Raw genomic sequence first — 23,560 nt, 5'->3', positions numbered from 1 at the left:
CATCTGGTGCCCTACATTTCAAGCATAGTAGAGGCTGCTTCCCTTTTTTATCTTTCCAAACTTCACAGATTCACACACCCTAACCCAGAATCACACAGGAAAGGGGGTTCTGCTAAATGTAGTTCCCTCCTACTTGAAGTTCCACAGTACATACCGCCAATGTTGACCCTCTGTACTGTTTCTGCAGATAAGCTCTTCCAGCATTTTTCTTGGAGTGTGTAAGCCTGGCTACTGTTCTCCTAGTAAAAGACAGGAGACAGGAGGGGGCCTTAGTCATTAACCATTAACCATCTCTAACCCCTCGCTTAGGGCTCAGAACCTCATCCATGACCCCACTTGGCTAGGGGCTCTAGAGTTAGAATTCTGGCCCTTTCAGTGTCTCCAGAGAATAATCCTCTGATTTATAGTGGGACTCAGGGCATTAGTGACCCAACTGTAAAATATGGGGGTGGGGGTTAGTGATGTGTCCACTTGCTCTAATAGAGGCTTTCAGACGTGTCCCTGTGGTCATACTGGAACCTTATTCCTGTTCTCAAGTTGCCCGGTACCTCAGCCCTAAGGCTTTAGGAGTTCCAGGTGGTTAACTGCTTCCCACCATTGCCCCAAGCAGGCTCTGAGATTTCAATACTCCTCCCTTTTGCAAAGCCAGATTTCAGCCCTCTACCTGTTTGCCCACTTCCAAAAAATTGTTGACATTTTTTATTTGCAGTCACCCATTTTCAGTCACTCTTGTCTTTCTTGTTGTCATTATGGTCCTTACAGGTTGAACTTTAAAAATATATATATTTTCCTTAAATTATGAATATGTACAACAAGTGAATAAATCCAAAAATGTAAAGAATTAAAAATAAATACCTTCTTCCTATTTTAGTTGTGTCTCAGGAGGAAGTGGCCATCAGTATGTGTATTCAACCCACCATTTTAAACAAGGTTTTACACTCACTCTGCAGCACCTGTCTTCTGGCCTCATTCCCCAGCATCCAAGGAAATCCTGCTGTGTGACCTCCTAGGCCCAGGTGAATGCACTCTTTGCAGTCCTCATTTTTTTTCCTTCTTTTTTTAAAGACTTTATTTATTTATTTAATTTTCAGAGAGGAGAGAGATAGAGAAGGGGGAGAAGCAGGAAGCATCAACTCCCATATGTGCCTTGGCCAGGCAAGCCCAGGGTTTTGAACCAGTGACCTCATTGTTCCAGGTGTCGCTTTTTCCCACTGCACCACCACAGGTCAGGCTGCAGTCCTCATCTTTTGAACCTCTCTTCACTATGCTCTCTCCATGGCCTCAATTCCCATGTTTATATGATGTTTTGTAAATCTTCCGTCTTAATTTGTGTTAGATCAGCCTTCCTTGTTGCAAGTAACAGAAACCTGATTTAAGTTTAAGAAAAAAAGGGGTATTTATTAGTTCATATGTGTAACTGAGGACTCCACTGAGATGCTCAAAAGCTGTGCTCCCTTAGGAATTTGTTTCTTTCCTCATCTCTTAACTCTACTTTTCTCCACATTGACCTTGTTCTCAGACAGTTCCTTTCTAGCTGGTAACAAACTAGACACTGGATGCTCCATGATTTCATGGTCCCCAGTGCCTCAAGTCTCCAGAGGAAGAGGATGTCTCTTTCTCCGCAGCTGGGGTGATGTCCTTGTAGAGCATGCGGCTTTGCCAGGCCTGCCTAGGGCCTCTCTGGACCCTGGTGGAGGGTGTGGAAGTCCACCTTATTCTGAACCGCAGGAGCTGAACAGGATTGCTATGGCATATGAAGGAAAAGAGAGTCACCAAGAGACAGGTGGGCTGGGAGAGGGTAGTGAAGGGAAGGAGCTACTGCACTCCTTTGATCAGTTTGAATTTTAACAGCTAGATCCAGGCATCAGGGTTTTCATCCTGGCTCTGTGGGCTTCTTCTTCTTCTTTTGTTTTATGTAGTGAGAGGAGGGGAGGCAGAGACAGACTCGCATGCCCCCCGACCAGGATCCACCCAGCAAGCCCACTAGGGGGCGATGCTCTGCCCATCTGGGGCATTGCTCAATTTCTCAGCGCCTGAGGTGGATGCCATTGAAGCCATCCTCAGCACCAGGGCCAACTTCTCCAAACAAGCCATGGCTGCACGAGGAAAAGAGAGAGAGAGAGAGAGAGAGAGAGAAGAAAGAGTAGGAAGGGTGGAGAAGCAGGTGGGCACTTCTCCTGTGTGCCCTGATGGGGAATGGAACAGGGACTTCTATACGCTGGGCCGACGCTTTACTACTAAGCCAAGACTAAGCCAAGATGCCAGGGCTCTGTAGGCTTCTTACCCCTTGCCTACAAAAAGTCGAAGCTTGACTCATAAGGCTCTCCAGCTGCCATAGTCTTCATTTTAATTATCTATATAATGAACATATGAAGTAGATCCTTTTGAAGGTGTCTGTGGGCAGAGTCCGCGGGTCTGGATTCATATTGGATGGGCTATGGGCATGTCCATCTTCTCGGGACTGCTTCGATGGTGTGTGGCCTGTGCAGTCTCGGTGTCCCCCTGCAAAGAGATCCTCACACTTGATTTAATGGTCTGCTGTCACCATCCTGAAACTCTTTATCATTTTATATTTAAATTCATGTTTTGTAAGCGACATCTGGCAAGACGTTAGAGCAGGGGTCCCCAAACTTTTTACACAGGGGGCCAGTTCACTGTCCCTCAGACTGTTGGAGGGCCGGACTATAAAAAAAAAATGAAAAAATCCTTATGCACACTGCACATATCTTATTTTAAAGTAAAAAAATAAAACGGGAACAAACACAATATTTAAAATAAAGGACAAGTAAATTTAAATCAACAAACTGACCAGTATTTCAATGGGAACTATGCTCCTTTCACTGACTACCAATGAAAGAGGTGCCCCTTCCGGAAGTGCGGCGGGGGCCGGATAAATGGCCTCAGGGGGCCGCATGCAGCCCGCGGGCCCTAGTTTGGGGACCCCTGCGTTAGAGCATATGTGTGAGGAAAGAAAGCGAGCTTAGTCTGGGTGTCCATTGTGCCCGTCATCTCGTTCTCTTAAAGAGCTCTCAATGGCTCACGAGCACAGAATACCGGTGAGCCCATGACTGTCAGGTTTCAGTGAGACTCCCAAGTGCACACAGGGTAAGCCTATTACCTATGATTGATTTTCCCTTTGAGCCGGAACTTGCTTTGAACGCAGGAAGAAGGCAGTGGCATACCAAGAAACACGAACTACAGGCAACACGACCAAATTCTTTCTTATATTCTTTCTCTTTATCAGCCAACCACTTATGCTGCAAATTATGGCAGAAGAAAAGAGAATTAATTCCTTTTCCTTTCAGTACTTCTTCACTCATCAAGTCAAAGGTAGAGAGTGCTGCTAGAATGCACATATTAAGCACAATAAAAACAGTTGAGATAGTTTTGAGCAGCATTTTCACTGTTCTGGTCAGAGCAAAATACATGGATATGCAGGTACAAGCTAAAAAATAACAAACCGTGTAATTTTGGCTATTCTACCTAAGAGTTAAAATGCTTTAATTTGCATTTAAAACTGACATCACACAATATAAAAATGGTAAAATTTATACTAATAAGTTACAATTATTATTTTTTGCTTAGAAGGCCCTTAAGTAACAAATTAAAAAATCACAACAAGTTCAGAGACAGATGAAAAAGAAAGGGAAAAGCTTTATATTTTAGTACCTTTAATGGCACTTTTTCTGCTGTTGGAACAAGAGACACCACATTTTCATTTTGCACTGGACCCTGATAAGTTATGTAGTCAACTCTGCATCAGCAAAGGACCTTGCTCTCAGGACCTTGGTCTCTATCACTGGATTGTTTCAAGAATGAACAGTGCTTGGCACTTAGCAATCACTCAACAAACATGAACTTTTATTATAAAGACGAGTTAGTATAAGTACATCTGTAGGTGATTTGGTGATCAAACTTAAATTTCCCTTAATTATGACTTTATATAAACCAAGTTAATTAGCTAGTATCCTATCTTGTACTTTTTCTATGTCTACGTATGATAAGATTATTTCACTGTAATTTGTTATGGACTCACTTCATTTACCATTTAGATGACACCATTGGAATTAGTCAGCAGAAGAGTTTAGTCAGTGGCAGAACAAATAAAGTCAGGAAAAATATTTTAGAAATAGAACATTTCAATTTTTCAATTCAAATAAAAGCTGAGGGGTAAAGATGAAGAAGCTATTGTTTATGTGAAAAAAAAAACCCCAAAAGATTATTTGCCATTTTCCAACAACAGATGGCGATGTCGCTAAGCAAATGGAGAACATTGTTCCTTGTTAGAGAATTTCTGTGATCAAAGTGTGAGGCAGCAAAGCTCTAAACAACATATTGAAAACAAGGAATATTTTAATTAGGTGTTAATAACTGAATATCAAATCCTTGTCTTCCACCTAACTTACAACAGTGTTATGACAGCTAATTAATAAGCGATTGCAAAGGAAATGATTAATTATTTTCAGTAATAATTAGAATAGTTTACATGCTTATAATCATAAAATGATTTTCAAAAGTGGATAGATGCAAATGCAAAGCAAGTTACTGTTCTGCTGTTGCAAGGACATTGTGGCACCTCTTTTAGGAAGATTTCTATTATTCCATACTGCCTGGTTTTTTTTTAAGCAAGTACCATCATGAATTTGTTCCATCAAGTTGCATTCTAGCCATGGACTATAAAATCATATATGTGAATATTTCTTTAAAGGGTCCTTGTCTTACTTATTTGAAATTATGTACATAAGGGTAAATGTGAAAGCTTCCTCATGTGGGGAATTCTTTGGAAAGATCTCACCCATAGAACAAACCCAAACAAAATCCTGGACCAGAGGAATAAAGCTTCCCCCTCAAGTCTTGGTGTCTAGCGTCTGATTCTCATCTATAAAAACAAAACTAAAAAGCAAGTATATAACCCCAAATTTCTCCACCTTCTCCTTCTCATTCCATATTTCAAATCCCTTTGAACTGCTTCATGTCTTCAGGATAGAATGAAATCCCTTGCTCTGGAAGGAAGCCACAAAAGATAGATTTGAAGACCTTTTTCTTTCCTTTCTGCCAGTAGCAGAGCTAATGCAGTTTACTTATTAGATGAGTCACCATGGATACTGATGCACTCAAGCCAAATCTCCCCGAGTGAAGGGAATTGAAGAATTGAGGCAATTATCCTCAATTTAAATAAACAAAGTCCCCCTCTTTTTGTTTTGGTTACCTGAATTTTTTAGGTGAATGTCTAATTTTAGTTTTGCATTGTTAGAGGTGATGCTGGCCTCGACTCTTCTATTAAATCTGCTAGCAGAGCTCTGGGCTTCTTTGCTATGAAGCACTTTAGGAGCACGAACCAAAAGCAAATGTACTCCTGTGCTCTCTGTTCTATCATCCCACGCATTTCTACCTAGCATTTGGGCAGACAGTGAGAATAACTCAGATCTAGGAGGAAATATTTCTGAATACAACATTCAGATCTGGAAATGGTTGCTCCGAAAGACCATATATTTTCTGTCAGACAAAGACATTCATAATACCGTGTCCTTTCTAACAATGTGGCCCCCAACATGTCCATGTGTTTTTCCACTGGCCCCTGTCCAAGCCACAACCTGTACGGGCACTTCCAATTGGGATTTTATGGTTGGTCTTGGTTGCCTCTCCTAATCATCTTTCTTCTCAGGCCACGTCCCAATTTAGTCAGTCAGTGTGAATTCCCTCATTTTATTACCTCAAACTTAATGCTGATGAGCCTTCTAGGGAGGTAGAAAAGCTTTGTAAGCATAAGGCATGACTGTTATTTCCAAATAATAAGTTATATTATTGTCACTTAATATCCATATTCAGTGTCATAATAATTTAGCATTTTTTGTCTGTAAGCCACTGTTGTTAAGATTCAAAGAGAACCACCCTGGTGATGGTAATTGCTATAGTATCAGCCCCAAATGACTGTAATCTGCATTTTTTTTTTCATAGTGTGCATATATGAAGACTGCTTTGGCCATTATATTTTGCTTTGTGTCTCAGCCTTGAGGGTCCTATAGCTACCTCCTAATTTCTTCCCACCCTTGCCAGCAAGAGATCATGTTCAAAGGTGAAGTATTTGTCTGACTGGACAGTAGTCTGTGGGCAGAAAAGCTATGTGACAGTTGATGGACCTGGGTTTGAATCGCATTCTTACACAGTGATGTATTTCTTGTGACTACAGCTTAGCTTCCCTGAACTTCAATTTTTGTTTCTGTGAAACAGCAATAATAATACAGATCTTGAAGAGCAGTGATTGGAAGTAACTTATGTAAAGTATCTGGCATGAGGTGGGTGTTTAATGGTAGCCATTTTTAGAACTGCTCTTCCTGCAACAGGAGCAGATATTTTTACTCTATTACTATGATACTTCATTCTCCTTTCTCTACCGTCACAGGATTTTGTCCATCAGTGTATATTTTCTGAAAATATGGGAGCCCACCACTGTAGGGAACACAAATGTCATGTGCTGCTGTGTCTCTGCCTTTAATGAATTGTTATGCTGTTAAGAAGAGGCATGAATAAGTGTAATAATAATACCTAATATAGACTGGGGATTTTACTCTGTGTCGTGCTTTGTGCTAAATGCTTTATGAACTGGATCTCATTTTGTCATCACGACAATTCGTTAAACAAACACACTTATTGTCCTTATTAAACAGGTGAGAGAAGTGGGTCTCAGAGAGGTTAGGAGACTTGCCCAAGTTCAAGATTACACAATGAAGGGCTGTAGAACTAGGACAGTGATGGGCAATCTTTTGAGCTTGGTGTATCAAAATTCGCCAAAAAACTGAGCATACTCGGGTGGTGTGTCACTTCGAGAAAAAAACAATAATTTTGTGATATTTATAATTTAAATAACAAAAATGTATAATTGTAATATATAACTATTTATTAAACCAATTATTTAACTTAGCTGCTTAGTGATTTTTTTGTTCAGCGATCAACCAGTTTCTTTTGTTGGTCTTGATATTATTTAATTTGTGTGGGGTGCCATGAACTAAGATAAGTAAGGGGGAGGGGGAATTCTTTAACTAACCTGCCTATTAGTGACTTTTTTGTTGCTGAATTTCATTGGCTAAATCTTCAATTGAAGGTTGGTATTTTGTACACTTCAAGCCCAAGCAAGTGCTACTAACTTCATATGTCAATCTGTTTCTTTTGTTGGTATTATTTAATGCTGAGAATAAGGTCTCACAAAAGTACGTAGAGGGAAAAATTGTGAGTAAAGCCATTGCTATATTTTTCAGGGTGCTAAAAGTGTCTTGGTATTCGGTTCCAGGCACTCCAAATTTCCTGTTCATAGTGGCACTCCTCTTGATTCTCCAAGCGCCACCTTTCCAGATTCTCAAGCTTTGACCTCAAGTCGACAGACACCTGAGCCCAGATACTGTCTAGAAATTCTGCAAGTTGCATCTTATGTAAATTAAGATGGCTGCTGCTATTTCTAATGGTGGGAAATGGCACTCATAGCACAGGCCCTCGCCTCTCTCAGCCTCCCCCTCACTTATCTCAGTAATGATGGTCAATTAGAAATCCACGACACCCCAAAACAGTAGATTGGATGATGGTTGCTGTGGTTATGTGATTGCTGGTAATGGCGATCACAGGGCCCCCAGACATGCGTCCCCCGCTGCATTCCACTGCTCCCTGCTCCACCAGCCGGAAGTGAGGTCAAAGATCCCCTAACGGCCTAACCGGAAGTCCCAGAACTAGACGCTCTGTGCTGGAGTTCTGTTGTTTTGGCCTACAGACCTCCGGCACAGAGTGTCTACACTACAGCAAATGTTTTATCCTCGGCTACTGCACCTGGCTGTGCAGGAGCTGAGGATGAAACGTCCTTCTTGGCATGCGGCCCCATACTTCTCTGGTATGCAGCCGCATGCGGCCGCGTGTCATTGAAAATGGCTACACGTGTCAGTGCTGACATGTGTGTCATAGGTTCACCATCACAGAACTAGGACTTACACTCAGGCCATCTGACTCTAGAACCTGAGCCTTTAACCAGTCTACTTACTTGTTCACATGGGCAGTATTAAGCGGTGTAAACAAGAAGCAGCCCGCTTGCAGAAAATGGAGAGATCATCATAGGACGGAACCCGCTTGAAGAGAGTATTCCTTTATCTGAGTCTCTCAAGGTTATCATTATTTATTTACTCTATTATTGAAGTATAAGTGACATGTCATACGACATTTGTTTCAGGTGTACCACACAGTGATTTTACATATGTATACATTATAAAATGATCATCATAATAAGTCTAGTAATCATCTGTCATCATACAAAGTTAATGCACAATTATTGATGCTATTCTCCATGCTGTACATTATATCCCATGACTTTATTTATTTCCCGATATGGAATTTTCACTCTTGATCTCTTTCATTCAGCCCATTCCCCTCCTCTCTGGCAATCAACAGTCTGTTCTCCGTATCTATGACTCTGGTTTTGTTTTGTTTTATCTGTTTGTTTTGTTTTTTAGATTCCACATATAAGTGAAATTATTCTTTTTTATGTCTGAGTAGTATTCCATTGTGTGTGTTCTTTATCCATTTATCCATTAATGTACACTTAGGTTGTTTTCATATTTTGGCTACTGTAAATAATGTGGGGTCCATGTATGTTTTTGAGTTAGTGTTTTCATTTTCTTCAGACAGATACCTAGAAGTGGAATTGCTGGATACAGTAGTTCTATTGTTGTTTTTTGAGGCACCTCTATACTGTTTTGCATAGTAGCCACACCAATTTACATTCCCAACAAGAGTGCGCAAGGTTCCCTTTTCTCTTGATCCTCACCAACACCACACAAAACTATCTTTAAAAGGTGATAGTTAATGGTAAAATGTAACAGTCACAAGAAAGTGAATTAGAAGTTCTTCATGAAACCACATGTCCATCATTTTTCTGTTTGGGTTTATGCCAGGGACTGAATTTTCCCAAGTAATTCACAGCTGGTCAAGGTGTCCCTGCATCCTGTGATCTCATTTCTCTTACATCAATCATTTGGATTTCATTGTTTAAAGAAGCAAGGCATTTTTGTCCTGGAAAGAATGCCAGGAGTCCTATTGTAAACTCTGGGGAAAGGATGTGAATTGACCAAAGAAGACACAGTGGCTCAGCTAGAAATCAGGCCTCCTGATTGCCCACTGGTCCTCTTTCCCTTTTCCACATTGGGGCCCTGTTTTTTATAACATCACTGATGGGGGTATAGGTTTTATAAAAATTCTTCCAGCTCCATTTCAAGTGCTTAGTGTATAGGCTAATTTACTACACATTTCTTCCCAGATACTTTTCCTCGCCCAGTCAAGGAAGTAAATACTTACCAAAATGCATCATTGGACAGTCTGCATCTCTCTCAACAAAACGATACTCTATTGTCTTGCTTACAGCCAAATACTCGGTAGAGCAAAAATAGGTTTAACAGTTGTGAGCATGCAAAACAGAGAGTTGATTCTTGTATTATTATTTATTTGTTAATGACTGCATTTTTCCACTTGAACAACTGTAAACCTACTTTAGCTCCACCCTGTACAAAATGCTGAGGGTCTCCTCTCTCCCACTGTAAAGTCATGCTCCCATCAAAACTGGAAGCCAGGAGCATTCACAGTCCAGATCCTGAGGCTTGAATCAGATTTTAAAGTTGGCTGTACACCCTCTCCCTGCCACACAATGTATTATGTGTTCAGGTGGAGAGTCTTGTTTGCCTAATGACTTTATTTAAAACAAAAATTTAGAGCCTGGTTAAACAAATGCATAAACAGGTATCTGATTCCGAGTGACTTCTTCCAAAAGGCAGCCCCTCGCCCACTGTCAGTTGGTCCCTGCTGAGTTGTTTGATCATTCACTGCATTTTATATTACTTAATGTGGCTTATGTATCTGCCAATAAATCTGAAATACAGGTCACAGAATATGCAGCTCAAGGAAATCCATAAAGTAGTAGAGAGAGGCTTCACTAACTGCATCAGATTGCCAAAAGCTGAGGTCATTTCCTCTTGCTAAAAATGTAGAGCTTCATAAATTATTTTTATCACCTCCAGAGCCAAGCAAACAGTTCTGCACAGATGCCAAAAGGGTTTCATTACTTTTTTTTTTTCCTCCTTAAGCTGAAGACATTTCTCTCAAGTCTTCTGCAAAATGATGATGGGTTTGTTTTCCTAGTATTATTTACATCCATGTACATCTAGGAACAGAAACACAATTGTATCTGGTCAGGGTCCTTCGTGAAAGTGATGCAAGCAAAGATGCTTCTGACCTAGGTTTAATTACTACCAAGATTGCGAGCTGACATTGTTTCCTTTAAAACATTTTAAAGCAGATGTTAGGTATGCAGAGACAGTAAAAATGAGCAGCGAGCATTCAGTGGAGAACTTTATAGAAAACACTACTGAATTAACTTACAGTACATTTGTTAAACATGAGCACCTCTAATAATGACATTTCATTTAACAATGCCCTTTGTCTTTTCAGTTCATCAGTTACCTATTTCAATAATGAACTGCAGTCATACCATTCTGATTTTCTCCTAATGTAAAGGCTCAGCTCACTTCACTGCCAGTGAAGCATGATGCTATTATTCAGTTCCTGGCTTAGGAAAAAAGCTATAGAATATATCACAATTCTAATTGGCTAACAAATATTAAACCTTATAATTGTTAAGGGCACCCAGCGATTCTGTTTAGCTTTTGGTGGGGATAAGAAAATAAAGAAAGGAAATGGTTTGAGGAGGGGGGAAAAAGGTTGGCGTGTGTACTTCATGAGGAGTAACCCAAGTAGCCATTGAAAAAATATGAGCCCACATTATATTTAATAGCTCAAATGTTATCTTAATTCTTTATCAACAATTCATGCATATAGCTTAATACCAAACATTTTTGGTAGGATTAACAACCTGTGAAACAGAAGGTTTAGCAAATGAGAGATGGAATTTGTTCTACCTGCAGCTGCGAAAAAAGGCGAATGTAATCCTGGAAGGCTGGGTCATGCATGAGACGTTCTTTCTCTGCCAAGGAAATGCAGGCAGATTTGGAAAATATGATAGTTATTGTAGCCCTGATTTATACTTCCCCTGGAAGGTAATGAAGCCTGTGTCCAAACTTATTTTTTGTCCCTGTTGCAAAGCTTTCCTGGGAATGAAAGATAGGTGCCTTCCCTGTTTTCCTTTTTCCACGTGGCAGAGTCCCCTAAAGCGTCCCCCCACCTTTTGAACTCACCGAAACATCTCATTAGTAAAGGCAGGATTCAGCTCACCATAATCTTTCCCCAGCTGAGGCAAAGCTGCACAATTTACAATAGATCTTTGGAAAACTGCTTTTTACTGAGTGCTGCTGCATCTATAGATCTCTCTCAATTACCCACAGTAAATTCAGGCATTGTACAAGAGCAAATTTTACAGTCCATGAAGAGATGAAGTGAAATCTAGATGAAATTCATTGTGACAGATTCCCAGTTAGTGCTCTGATGTGTCTGTATTACAGAAGATAGACATTCTATTAGCATGGAAGCTCCCATAATGGACTGTGAATCATCTCAGGTAATAGAGATGCCAAGCAGAATGACTGAAAAGCACTATTGAATTCCATTAGAGCTCTTTGTTTTTAAATCAGTCATTTCTTGTGAATAACCAACTATACACTTCTTGACCCTATCACCAACTGATAATTGTGGACTAATATTACAATACATTAATCTGAGTTACTGTGCAATTAGTGTTTCGGTTGCAGGCTGATTTGGGTTTTCCAAAGTGAAAAGGCCTTCTCCTCTGGACACTGGAACTTATGTTACAAATATGCAGTTTCAGAAAAAGTCTTGTCCATGATCTCATTTTTAGTTCTGTTTCAGCATCTCTGGGATTGTTCCTCAGACACTGGATACAAGGATTTTGTACTGTGACTTCCTGCCCTTTTTCTTTAAAGATTTCCCCGGCACCAGATCAAATATCCAGGGCAATAATTATCACAGAGGTGAGTCTATAAGGAAATCATTTAAACAAGCCAGGTTAGCAAGATTTTTTTCTTTAAATCTTAAATGTGTAGCTGATCAGTAGGATGAGAAAGAGCATCACACTCTGCTGCATAAACAGCCCCACCTAGTCTATCAATCAAATATGATTGATCAGACTTAGTAATTTCTTGGATAATTAGTACAGGGTTTAGGTTTTGCAGCACTCTGAAGCCTCTGGGATGCCTGCATAATTATCACTTGTGCAGTAGATCACGTTATGTGAATTAGGCTATTCAATTACAACATAAACATGAAGCACTTAGAATAGACAACCTGAACAACACATATTTCTTAATTCAACGCATCTGATAAAAATGCAATTGCTTGTCATGAGGCAAAGCTTTCTTTGGCCAAAAGCTCTGAGGCTAACATATATACATTGAAAACAGGGTAAATCTCTTGTGTCTAGTGTCTTCCACCTGATTTACAAGACAGGAGAGAGTTTGTTTTGAAAGGGGACTATGGTGTCCAAAGTGTAACAACATCAGTTGAATCACTTCAATATTCTCCCATAAATAGCTGGGGGTAACTTTAAAAAGAGTCACCCTTCATCTTCTGTCTACAACCATCTTTTTTTTTTTTTTTGCATCAGGATGTGAAAATAGATTATCCTCATTGCGGGAGTACGAGACGACCGCCTCAATACGAGGATCTCTCCTTAATGTTGTAATGACAGGTGTAAGATTAACTTTGTTAGGTGTCTAGCCACTCATGCAAACTAAATTAAATTAATGGAACAAATTTCTCTCATAATTAAGATAAAAATTCATGTCAGCTGTAACCTTGCTGTACAGTAATTATATACAAATGATTTATCATCTGCTTTGCCCAGAATATTAATCCTTACCTCATTGATAACTGCAGCCAGTGTTAAGAGATGAGAGTTGATTAACTGTGACAGATTGGGCAACCACAGTCCTCAGTGCCGGGATAACCGGTGAAACCAATAACACTCTGTGTGTTTAAAATGCATTCCCATGGAAACAGATGCATGCTTAATGAAGGATACTGAGATTATTTTCAATAATGACTGATATTGGAACAGTGGGCAGAACTGATCAATAACAATTAAACACTTAGCCTGCTAAAGACATGGTTAGAGAAAGCAGGTTATTTACACATTAGTAGAACCTTATTTAAAGACGAGTACTCTATAATGTCTCTATGCTCTACTGTTTCTCTTTCTTCCTGCCTGGGGTTCCATTCTGGAGGATGGTAATGTGCCAAGCACCCTCCTGTAAACTCTTTTATTTATTTATTTATTGAATTTATTGGGATGACATTGGTTAACAAAATTATGTAGGTTCCAGGTGTATAATTCTACAATACATCCTCTGTATATTGTATTCTGTGTTGATCACCCCAAGTCACGTCTCCTTCCATCACCATTTATCTCCCCTTTACCTTCTTCTGCACTCCCTGACTTTCCTTTCTTTCCATCTGGTAATCACCATACTGTTATGTGTGTATATGCCTTTTTTTTTGCTTAATCTCCTCACCTTTTCACTCAGTACCCCCCCCAGACCTTCTACCCTCTAACAGCTGTTCTCTGTATCTATGAGTCTGTTTTGTTATCTATTTTGTTCATTAGATTCCACATATAAGTGAGATCATATGGTACTTGTTTTTCTCTGGTTGGCTTATTTCACTTAGCATAGTGCTTTCCAGGTCCATCCATGCTGTTGCAACAGGTAAGGTTTTCTTCTTTTTATGGCCTAGTAGTATTCCATTGTATAAATCTACCACAGCTTTTTTATCTACACATTTACTTGGGCTTCAAATTAAAAAACGGGCAAAGGACCTAAAAAGACACTTCTCCAAAGGAGACATACAGATGGCCAATAGACATATGAAAAGATACTCAATATCACTAATCATCAGAGAAATGCAAATTAAAACCACAATGAGATACCACCTCACACCTGTCAGATGGCTCTCATCAATAAATCAAAAAACAACAAAGGTTAGTGAGAATGTAGAGAAAAGGGAACCCTTGTGCACTGTTGGTGGGAATGCAGATTAGTCTAGTCACTGTGGAAAGCAGTGTGGAGTTACCTCAAAAAATTAAAAATGGAACTGTCTTATAACCCAGCAATTCCTGTCACCTCTTAGTGCCTGCTTATGAAATGAGTGATTGATGTTGCCAGTGGTTCTTTGGATGCTCTCAAGATAGCTGCCAAATGTATCAAGGAAAGCCCAAAAGCAACTGTGACCATGAAACTATTATTGCTTTGTAGGGATTTGGTCTGGTGGAAAAAACTCTACTGCTGAGGCGTAACTCAATTGTACAGAAAATTCTTTTGATCTTTCATTGTATGCTTTTTTATTTAATTTTAAAGAGTTCAAGACGAGTCATGCAGACATTTAAGGAAACCCTCTGCTTTGGACCCCTGTCGTACTGGTGGAAAGAGTTTTAATAACATAAATTTAATAATAGATATGACTTTCAAAGCTATTTGGAAATTTGCACTTTTATTTTGTATTAATTTGAATCACCCCAGGAGTCTAGATCTTGTAATGCTAATTACTAATATAGACTCCCAGAATCCCTGTCCTGACAGTCTGCTTGGAGAAATCTCAACTCCCTGGGCCAAAAAGTGTTAATAAAAAGTGATTATCTACTTAGGTCAAGTCATATTATAATAATGCATTATATTTCCTTGAATGGGTTATGTGCATTCTCATTTCTCTGAATGAGGGAAATGGTTGAAGGTGATGAAAATCGGGCGGTTTAGCTGGCTTTGTTACTAAAAGAATCAAGTGCTAAGAAAATAGGAGAATGCTTCTTTCTTCACACTGCTTAGGTTTTAAAACTCTAGAGCTGAAAATGCAAATAAACCGAAACCTACTCTGCATATTTGCCAGCCTAGTTCATCTATTTGTTCTGCTATGCAGACCTATGTGTAAACCCATGCTAGCAGCCAATTCCAACTCGAACACGCTATATGTATGTTAGAAGTTTCAAGTTTAGGTAAAGAAAAGAACATAGTATTTTGTGTCCTTTAGCCCTGTGGGACCAACATTCCACACTTAAATCATTAGCCACAGGGTATATGTGTCTGAGGCTCCATACAGATGCTAATGAATTTAGAACAACACTGATGTGGCTGAACAAAAATGGATCCTGAAACACTCCATGTCAAGCGCAGCTAGCAAGAAATAGGCTGACACATTTCTATCAGAAAGGCAACCAGAATGTCAAACTCTTGAATGATATTCGGTGATCTCAGCTCTGCTTTTATCACCTCAGTAAATAAATTTAGAGATGATAAGCAATTATAAATACCTATAAAGAATGCTTCATAAAGATCAAATCATAATTGTGCCCACATATCCCCCTATCACTCCCTTCCTCCGAAACAAACCTTTGCTAACTCTCTAGGTGGAAATAAAATTATATATAACACAAAGATAGTGGTGATAATGTTTTTCTACCTATAAGGACTAGATTATCGGAAAGAAATAAAACAACATTCTCAGGGTACAGGCTCATTAGTTTATTTAGCATTCCTTATTGGAGTATCTGTTTATCATCTTTCTGAAAACACCACGATCTTACCCCAGTACTAAGGACTTCAATCCTTACTACAACTAAAACAGATATACCCCAAACCCTGGCTGGAATGCAGCGGAGGCAATTACCCTTTCCCCATGGTCTGAACAACACAATTATTGGGAAGATAATAAGATTATCCAGGCTTTTGCTTCTTAAAATTATACTGAGGAACACCAACTGAATACTGTTTCTCATGCATTCATCTTTAAAATAAATAAGGGAAGTAGAAATGTGCCACTAAGCTAATGAGGACCACGAGACAGACCCATAGATACATTTTCTCACTTGCCTAATGAGCAAAGTGACAGCCAGTGAAACAGTTCACACTTGAGCAATTCTCTAGTCATCAGCAACTGCAGAGGGGCCCCTCCTCTAGCTCTGTGGAGGGGACGGTTGGTCGGGAGATGTAATAAACAGATCCTGGCTCCTCTGGCCAGAATAAGTTATCAGAAGGGGAGAGGTCTTGGGGTACAGTCCCTGAGGAAATTTAACTAGAAAAAAAAGTCTATTGAAGGCATCTCCAGCCATACATTCAATTAGAATTAAATTAAAACAATGGAAAAAAGAATCACCTGCTCCTCATCAGGCTAGCTGCCCTAGGGTGGGCGACTAAGGCTCTGGAAGGCAATGCCTCCCCACTGAGATCTGAGTACTGCTTTAAATGGCCTCCCCTGGTCTTGGCCTCACTTTCCTGCAGGCTTCATTTCAGGGAGAGTCGGGAATATGGGAGAAGAGGAAGTGCAGTATAGGCTGTGGAGGTGTGTGTGTGTGTGTGTGTGTGTGTGTGTGTGTGTGTGTGTGTGTGAGAGAGAGAGAGAGAGAGAGAGAGAGAGAGAGTTAAAAGTAATGCTTTTACTATTTTCAGGGTCAATGTGAGGGGTGGAGTGGGCAGGGAGTCTTCACAGGGAGAGGGGGAGTCTTAAAAACCTACCACTCTTCCTGTTTGAGGGAACGGAACTCAAACTTGCTCTCTACCAACTATATGCTAGGTCTTTTTATCCTTATTTCATCCCCAGGCCCATACTGGTAGTGGCCTTTATTTTAGCTATTTTACAGGGGAACAAACTGTGCTAAGCCATTAGCTGAAGCTCACGTGTCCAGTAAACGGAAGCACTGAGATTCAAATTTCAATCTACTTGGCCCCACGCCCATGCTCCTGTCACACAAAATCTCATTGTTCTGTTAAGCTGTGAAAACTTTGCCTAGAAAAATAATTCTTTGACCCATGGATTGAGACTTATAATTTTTTTATTAAAGTTATTATATTTAGTTTATAAAGACTGTCCCCAATATATGGAGAATGAAACAAAGGTCCAGACAATCTGGAAACTAGCCACAGGCCACACAGGTAGGATGAAGGCCATGACCAGGCCAGGTCTCCCTGGCTCTTCCTACCACCACGTCACTCACCTGTCTGTGCACAGAAGACGATTTGTTGATGTGCTAGGAATGCCTAAAGCGGATGCAGCGTGATAGACACACAGTCCTGAACACTATGGTAAAGACTTTCTGTTGCTTAGATTGTAGTCTGTTGAAAAGGATTAGTAAAGAAGCTGTACTTGGAACTCTTCCAGCTGGATTAGTGTTTGAGAAAACTGTAGCCACAAGGAGTTTCACCATGTTTGTATGAGATAGCTGACCTTACGCCACAGAGGTCCAGATTGGCTAAAAGGAAGAAGACAAGAAATGCCTAAGATGTTGGATTTGGTTAAACAAAGGAGGGATGGTTTTGATATTTTAGAAGAATATCAGTAACTAACCTGTTGGTGTCCACTGTTCGCTGGGTGAAATACACACATTATCTCTAACTGTAATAGCCACACTGAAGGTGTGTGGGGGACACAGTTATTATTCTCATTTTACAAGTGAGAAACCTGAAGCTCAAAATGGGGTGTTACTTGCTCATTACTGCCACTTTCTCCCTGGGTCCTGGCGAGTTGGTGTGACTCAAGGGCCCAAGCTCAACATGCTAGCTCCCAGGATACCAAATATCCAGTATGTTCAGTCTTCAGCCATTTGTTTTCATGTCACTTATATCACACATGCATATGACTTAACACCTGTTTAAAATACTTAGTACATTATATATCTTTTTATCTTAGCGCTTTAATTACCACAATATTATTGAAACTAGTGCAGTCCTCAGGTTCTGGCACTTAAAAAAGCACCTGGTTAACATGGGCGGTGCTTCATCTCTTAGAGGTTCTTTACTTTATTCAAATTACTAACCATTTAGAGCATCACTAAAAGCCTTTCTCCCTTGCTCCCCATGCATGCTTAACCTAATTAACTATAAATGAGGAAAATGCTATTCGCATTAAAAGAAAATGTTAACCTATAAATTATCCCACTCTTCCTGGTGAGGCAAAGGGCTTCTTAAGAAAGCTCAAGCGTGGGGCAGAGTCTCGGTTTCTCTGCTCCCCATGTCCTCCCACACTAAAATGGGCCACAGAATCTTTAGTTAATGGTGATCCCTTCCTCTGTAATGATTATAATTCTATCATAATTTCTCACATTATTCCCCTTTGTGTTTGCTTAAATACATTCAGGAAACAAGAACAGTAAAGTGGAAAACCTCTAGGAGTCCCCTATAATAGAAAAATAGCATGTTACATCCTAGACTTGTCCCCCAGGACTGGAAATCCTGAGCACCACTTGCCTCTGTGGACAGATCCAGCCACAGGACACCAGAAGTGTCTTCAAAGCCTCTCAGTTCACAGAGCCCGGAATATTCTGCCTCTGGCTGGTCCCACACACCTGCCACCCCATGCTGCCTTCCTTCTGAGCCACTGCATTAGATGGGTCAACACTAACGGGGGAAGGTCTTATCAAAATTCTTGTTAGAGGAAGTGCCCATGAACACATTAATGTGAAAGCCCAAATTATTACTGGCTTTAAACTTTGAGAGCTGAGGGAAGGCCTCTGGCAGAACAGAGTGTGAGGCAGGAAACTGGTTCGAGGGCCTCTGGCTGGACATGCAGAGCATCCTCAGGAGAAGCTGTTGGGGTGAGACCTTGAGCAGCTAATGGTCCCAAAAGCCAGAGACAAAGCAGTGAGGACAAGGGGCAGCAGTGCCCAAAGCAAAACTACCCATTCTTCAACATTGATCATAGTTGTCCCTGCTTTTAAAACATGTGATGTATTAGGTTAAACAATTCTAAAAGTTGTAGTAACTTGAAAAATGCACTGGTATTAACAATTTCTAGTTCTCTCTTTCATGACACACTTGTTCCTGTTAACTTTCGCTCTGGCTGCAGAGTTCATAACAAACCCCAGGTCATTCCTGCAGCCCAGGGGGAAACTCTAATCTTTTGGGGTGTTAGGAGGAGGTCGCTGGCCCTAGTTTTGCTGTGGATTTATACCTTCATTTCTACCCTGGGCCCTGGGTAGTGGCAAGTGGTGGAGGCTACGATCAGGTCACTGGGGGATGGCTGACTCCAAGCAGGCTTTACATCCACATGTGCAGTCAATTCTTGATTATCCACACCAATGATCTGTGACCCAAGCTCAGGTAATCCCAAATAATTGACAGTTCAAAAGGAATTTCTCTTTGATTTTGGAATATGCCATGCTTTTTCCAGCTGTAGATCTCTTTTTCCCACTACGCTTTTCTTGGTAGGATATTAAGAATCATTTATGTTCCTTTAGTTGGGCACTTGGTCTGAGCAATGGCTTGAAGTCAGCTCCAGATTGAAAATTTGCCTACTCCACAGACAAATGATTCCCTTGCAGGCAGTTGAATTTGACAGTATCATATATTGCATAAAGAATAATCTGTCCAGGCTAGTGTTGTTCATTCATTTATTCATTCATGCATTTGACTCACATGCCTTGAACTCCTACTGTGTTCTAGGCACTGTGCTATGAATTAGGGATATAGAGATGAAAGATTGAGCCCCAGCTCTTGAGGGATATACATTCTAGCGAGATTTAATGGAATAATTTCTAGTATCTTCCTCAGGACCTGCACGTGCCCACTGCATATTCATTTATCACTTCCATTTTCAGCTGAGCATGTATCTAAGCTTCTATTGGAGAAGTTGCAGAATTAGAGGGGAAGAGCTGTAGGTGATTGCTGGGTAGGGCAGGGCCTTCCAGAGAAAGAAAGAACCCAGACCACCCCATTTTAAAAGGATTTAGATATACTAAAAATGAACAGATGCCAACACATCTACACACATGTGGTGATTTTTAAAGTTTACCTCTTAAAAATTAATAGCTTAACACTCTAAAAGTATAGTGTCAATATAACTTTATTTGGAGAAAATGTCAAAAGTCTAAGTTTCAGGATCTTTATGAATGTGAGATCTGGCTCCTCTCCCTTTCATTACCCACTCACACTTAACCTCTGCCAAGAAAAACCCAAGTCAGTGGGAGGGAGGGCCTAAATGGGGCTGCGTGGAGTCATTTTAATGCTCAGAGGAATCTCTGTAAATATAAAGCAGTTGGTCCATGGCTCTGTGCCATGTGGTCACAGGAATAGTTCTTTGCAGAGCAGACACATCTTTAAGTACTTTGACTCAAAAGACATCAAATCAATTTGCTTCTACAAAGTTGGCCTGTTCCCATGACATTGGAAGGATCCTGATACCGGGATCTCCCTGGTATCACCCTCTTCTGCTTCCCTCCACGTACACGGATATTAATCCTCAGTTCTCTTTTTAAAAGCCCATGGAAAATAAGGGATTTAGGACAATGCCAAAACTGGGGTTGAAGATCAGAGGTTGTCACTCACTTTGTGTGTTTTATGTTTGTGAAGGTAAAACAGTAAAGGGAACACTAAACAACTTTTTGGTGACATTTCGCCCATTTAAATTTGTCATGTTAGGTACCGGGGTAATTGATTTTATCTTATAACCTGTTGCTTATCAGCGACTTTGCAAGAATTTCCTACTGGAGAAGATCGATGGCATTCTTGTAAATTTGTTTTTCAGATAATATAAATGGTAGGAGGCATTTTCTCTCTGTCTCTTGTCCCCTATCTGGGTGTTCAATGTCTGTTAATATTATGACTCAGAATTATTAACTCCCATCTCCAAGATCCTGGTTCCCCTGTGGGTTCAGACATGCAGAGTAGTTTCCAAGGTGCCGGAATAAAAAAGCCTTGGGCAATTTTTATGGCTAATTCGGTGTATTGGAAAAAATCTGTCCAGTAGCCAGGATCATGGCCTCAGCTCTGTCATAGACCTTGTTCCCACAGTTTAGGCTTTTGCTTTCTGGTAGAAATAGGTGTCTCCTTTTCTTTTTCAATTTCTTTCAGAGTTGTTAATTACTAAAATCTGTCCTCCTCCCTTGTCTTCTACTTTAGTCTTTCTATTTCCAACACCTACTTCTCTCTAGTTTTTTTTTTTTTTTTTTTTTTAAACAGGAGTGGTTCATGTCACACAAATTAAAACTAACATTTCTATGGTTGCTAAAAAGATACGCAAAAGTCAATCCTTTAACACTCATATTCCCGCAGGAGAACTTGTGGTTTAGAGACATTCTCTTGGTGTGTGTGTGTGTGTAAGGTTTGTGGGTAGACAGTAAAAATCATAGGTAAGAAGCCAAAAAAAGATCAACAGGAATAGACTTGTGGTTGTGAAGAAATAGAAGTTAGGGGAAGAAGAAACCATTAGTTCTGCTGGTTGGGAGGCATAAAGTTACCACAAGCTTTTATGAGATTGAAGTCAGGGTCATTTAAAAAAGAATATAGGCCCTGGCCAGTGGCTCAGTGGATAGTGCTTCTGCCCAGCTTGTGGACATTTGGGGTTCAACCCCTGGTCAGGGCACACAAAAGAAGCAACCATCTGCTTCTCTCCCCTTTCATGACCCCTTTTCTCTGTCTTCCCCTCCCACAGCCAGTGGCTCGATTGGTTTGAGCATTGGCACCAGGTGCTTAGGAAAGCTATGTTGGTCCAAGTGCACCAGCCTCAGGTGCTATAAATAACTCGGTTGATTTAAGCACTGGCCCCAGACAGGGCTTACTGGGTGGATCACAGTCGGAGCACATGTGGGAATCTATCTCACTACTTCCTCTCTCTTTAATTAATTAATTAATTATAAAAATAAAAGGAATATAATGATTTGCTATCCTTTGATGGAATTCATTATTTAGCAAGCTTTTTTTTTTTTTTTTTGAGAGAGAGACAGACAGGAAGGGAGAGAGATCAGAAACATCAACTCATTGTTGCAGCACCTTAGTTACTCACTGATTGCTTTCTCATATGTGCCATGACCAGGGGGCTCCAGCTGAGCCAGTGACCCCTTGTTCAAGCCAGCGACCTCGAGCTTCAAGCCAGCGACTATAGGGTCATGTCTATGATCCCATGCTCAAGCCGGTGACCTCAAGGTTTCAAACCTGAGTCCTCAGCGTCCCAGTCTGATGCTCTATCCACTGCAGCATCACTTGGTCAGACTGTAGCAAGCATTTCTTATGCTAGCTTTTACAGCTGCATCTCACTCAATCTTGACAATGCTTCAATGTCTAGGACCTTTAATAACACCTACTTTGTACAGCTAGGAAGCAGAGAAGCTAAGAATTAAACTTGGGTGTGTATTACTGTAGAGTCTGAGTGTGCTTGACCATCCATGCTAATGGCACTATTACTCTTAGAGCAGTGGGGACCTGATGACAATGACTTTAATACTCTTTTTCCTTAAATTCAGAACTGGAAGAAGGCAAGTGGGATTAATACTGCAATCTGGTCCAGTTGCATATCATTGGGTAACAAATCATCCAAAAACTTACCATTTTATAGCATCTCATGACTTTGTGCTCAGGAACCTAGGCAGGGCTAGGGCAGTTCTGCTCCAAGTGGCTTTGACTTGGAGTGGTATTCAGTTGGTGTGTGAGCCCTCCTAGATGCTGCAAGACCAGTTCCATTGCATTCCTAACACTTGGCAGGAATGCGTGGACCACTTGGTTTAGTTGAGACTGTGATCACAGACGGGAGGTCATACTTCTTACATGGCTTCTCCAGGATCCCAGAGACAGAATAGTGGTACCTTGAGATACGAACAGACCAACATACAATTTTTTTTTTTAAGATACAAGCTGCGACCCGGTTCATATTTTTATTCGAGATCCCAGTGAAATTCCAAGATACGAGTCATGATTCGGGAAGCTGCTGCTAGTTGGCGCAGATATGGGTCCAGTATTGGCAGTTTGATATACGAGTTGACTGACTTACGAGCTCAGTTACAGAATGAATTAAATTCATATCTCAAGGTACCACTGTATTTCCAGATATAGAAAGTAGAAGCTTCGCCTGACCAGGCAGTGGCGCAGTGGATAGAGCGTCGGACTGGGATGCGGAAGACCCAGGTTCGAGATCCCAAGGTCGCCAGCTTGAGTGCAGGCTCATCGGGTTTGAGCAAGGCTCACCAGCTTGAGCCCAAGGTCGCTGGCTCGATCAAGGGGTCACTCAGTCTGCTATAGCCCCTTGGTCAAGGCACATATGAGAAATCAATCAATGAACAACTAAGGAACCACAACAAAGAACTGAAGTTTCTCATCTCTCTCCCTTCCTGTCTTTCTGTCCCTCTCTCTGACTCTCTCTCTGCCAAAAAATAAAAATAAAAATAAAAAATAAAGTTGAAGCTTCTAATGTCTTAAGTCTGGGCCCAGAGTTTGCATAGCATCACAGTATTTTCCAGAATATTGAAAGAAAAGTTCACTCTTACTAACTCTATTTCATTCATTCTACAATGGTACCTTGACACACGAACACTTTAAATCACGAGCAATTTGAGAGATGAGCAGTCACTCAGGGGATTTTTTGCTTTAAGTCATGAGCAGATATTTGAATCACGAACTTCTGCCACCCTCCACTAGATATAGCCTGCGGAACTTCTGGCTTCACAGGTTACACGAGGCTATGTCGTTCAGTTCACATGTTTATCTGGCTGTGTGAGCATCAGTATTGAATTGCTGTTGCTTTGTTCTTTGTTTTCGCCTTTATTAACAGTTTTTTGGCAAATTTCTTAACTTTTAACCATGGGTCCTAAGAAAAT

This window comes from Saccopteryx leptura, chromosome 7, assembly GCF_036850995.1.
Source record: "Saccopteryx leptura isolate mSacLep1 chromosome 7, mSacLep1_pri_phased_curated, whole genome shotgun sequence".
Taxonomy (NCBI): Eukaryota; Metazoa; Chordata; class Mammalia; order Chiroptera; family Emballonuridae; genus Saccopteryx; species Saccopteryx leptura.
Note: the sequence above shows the minus strand (reverse complement) of the source record.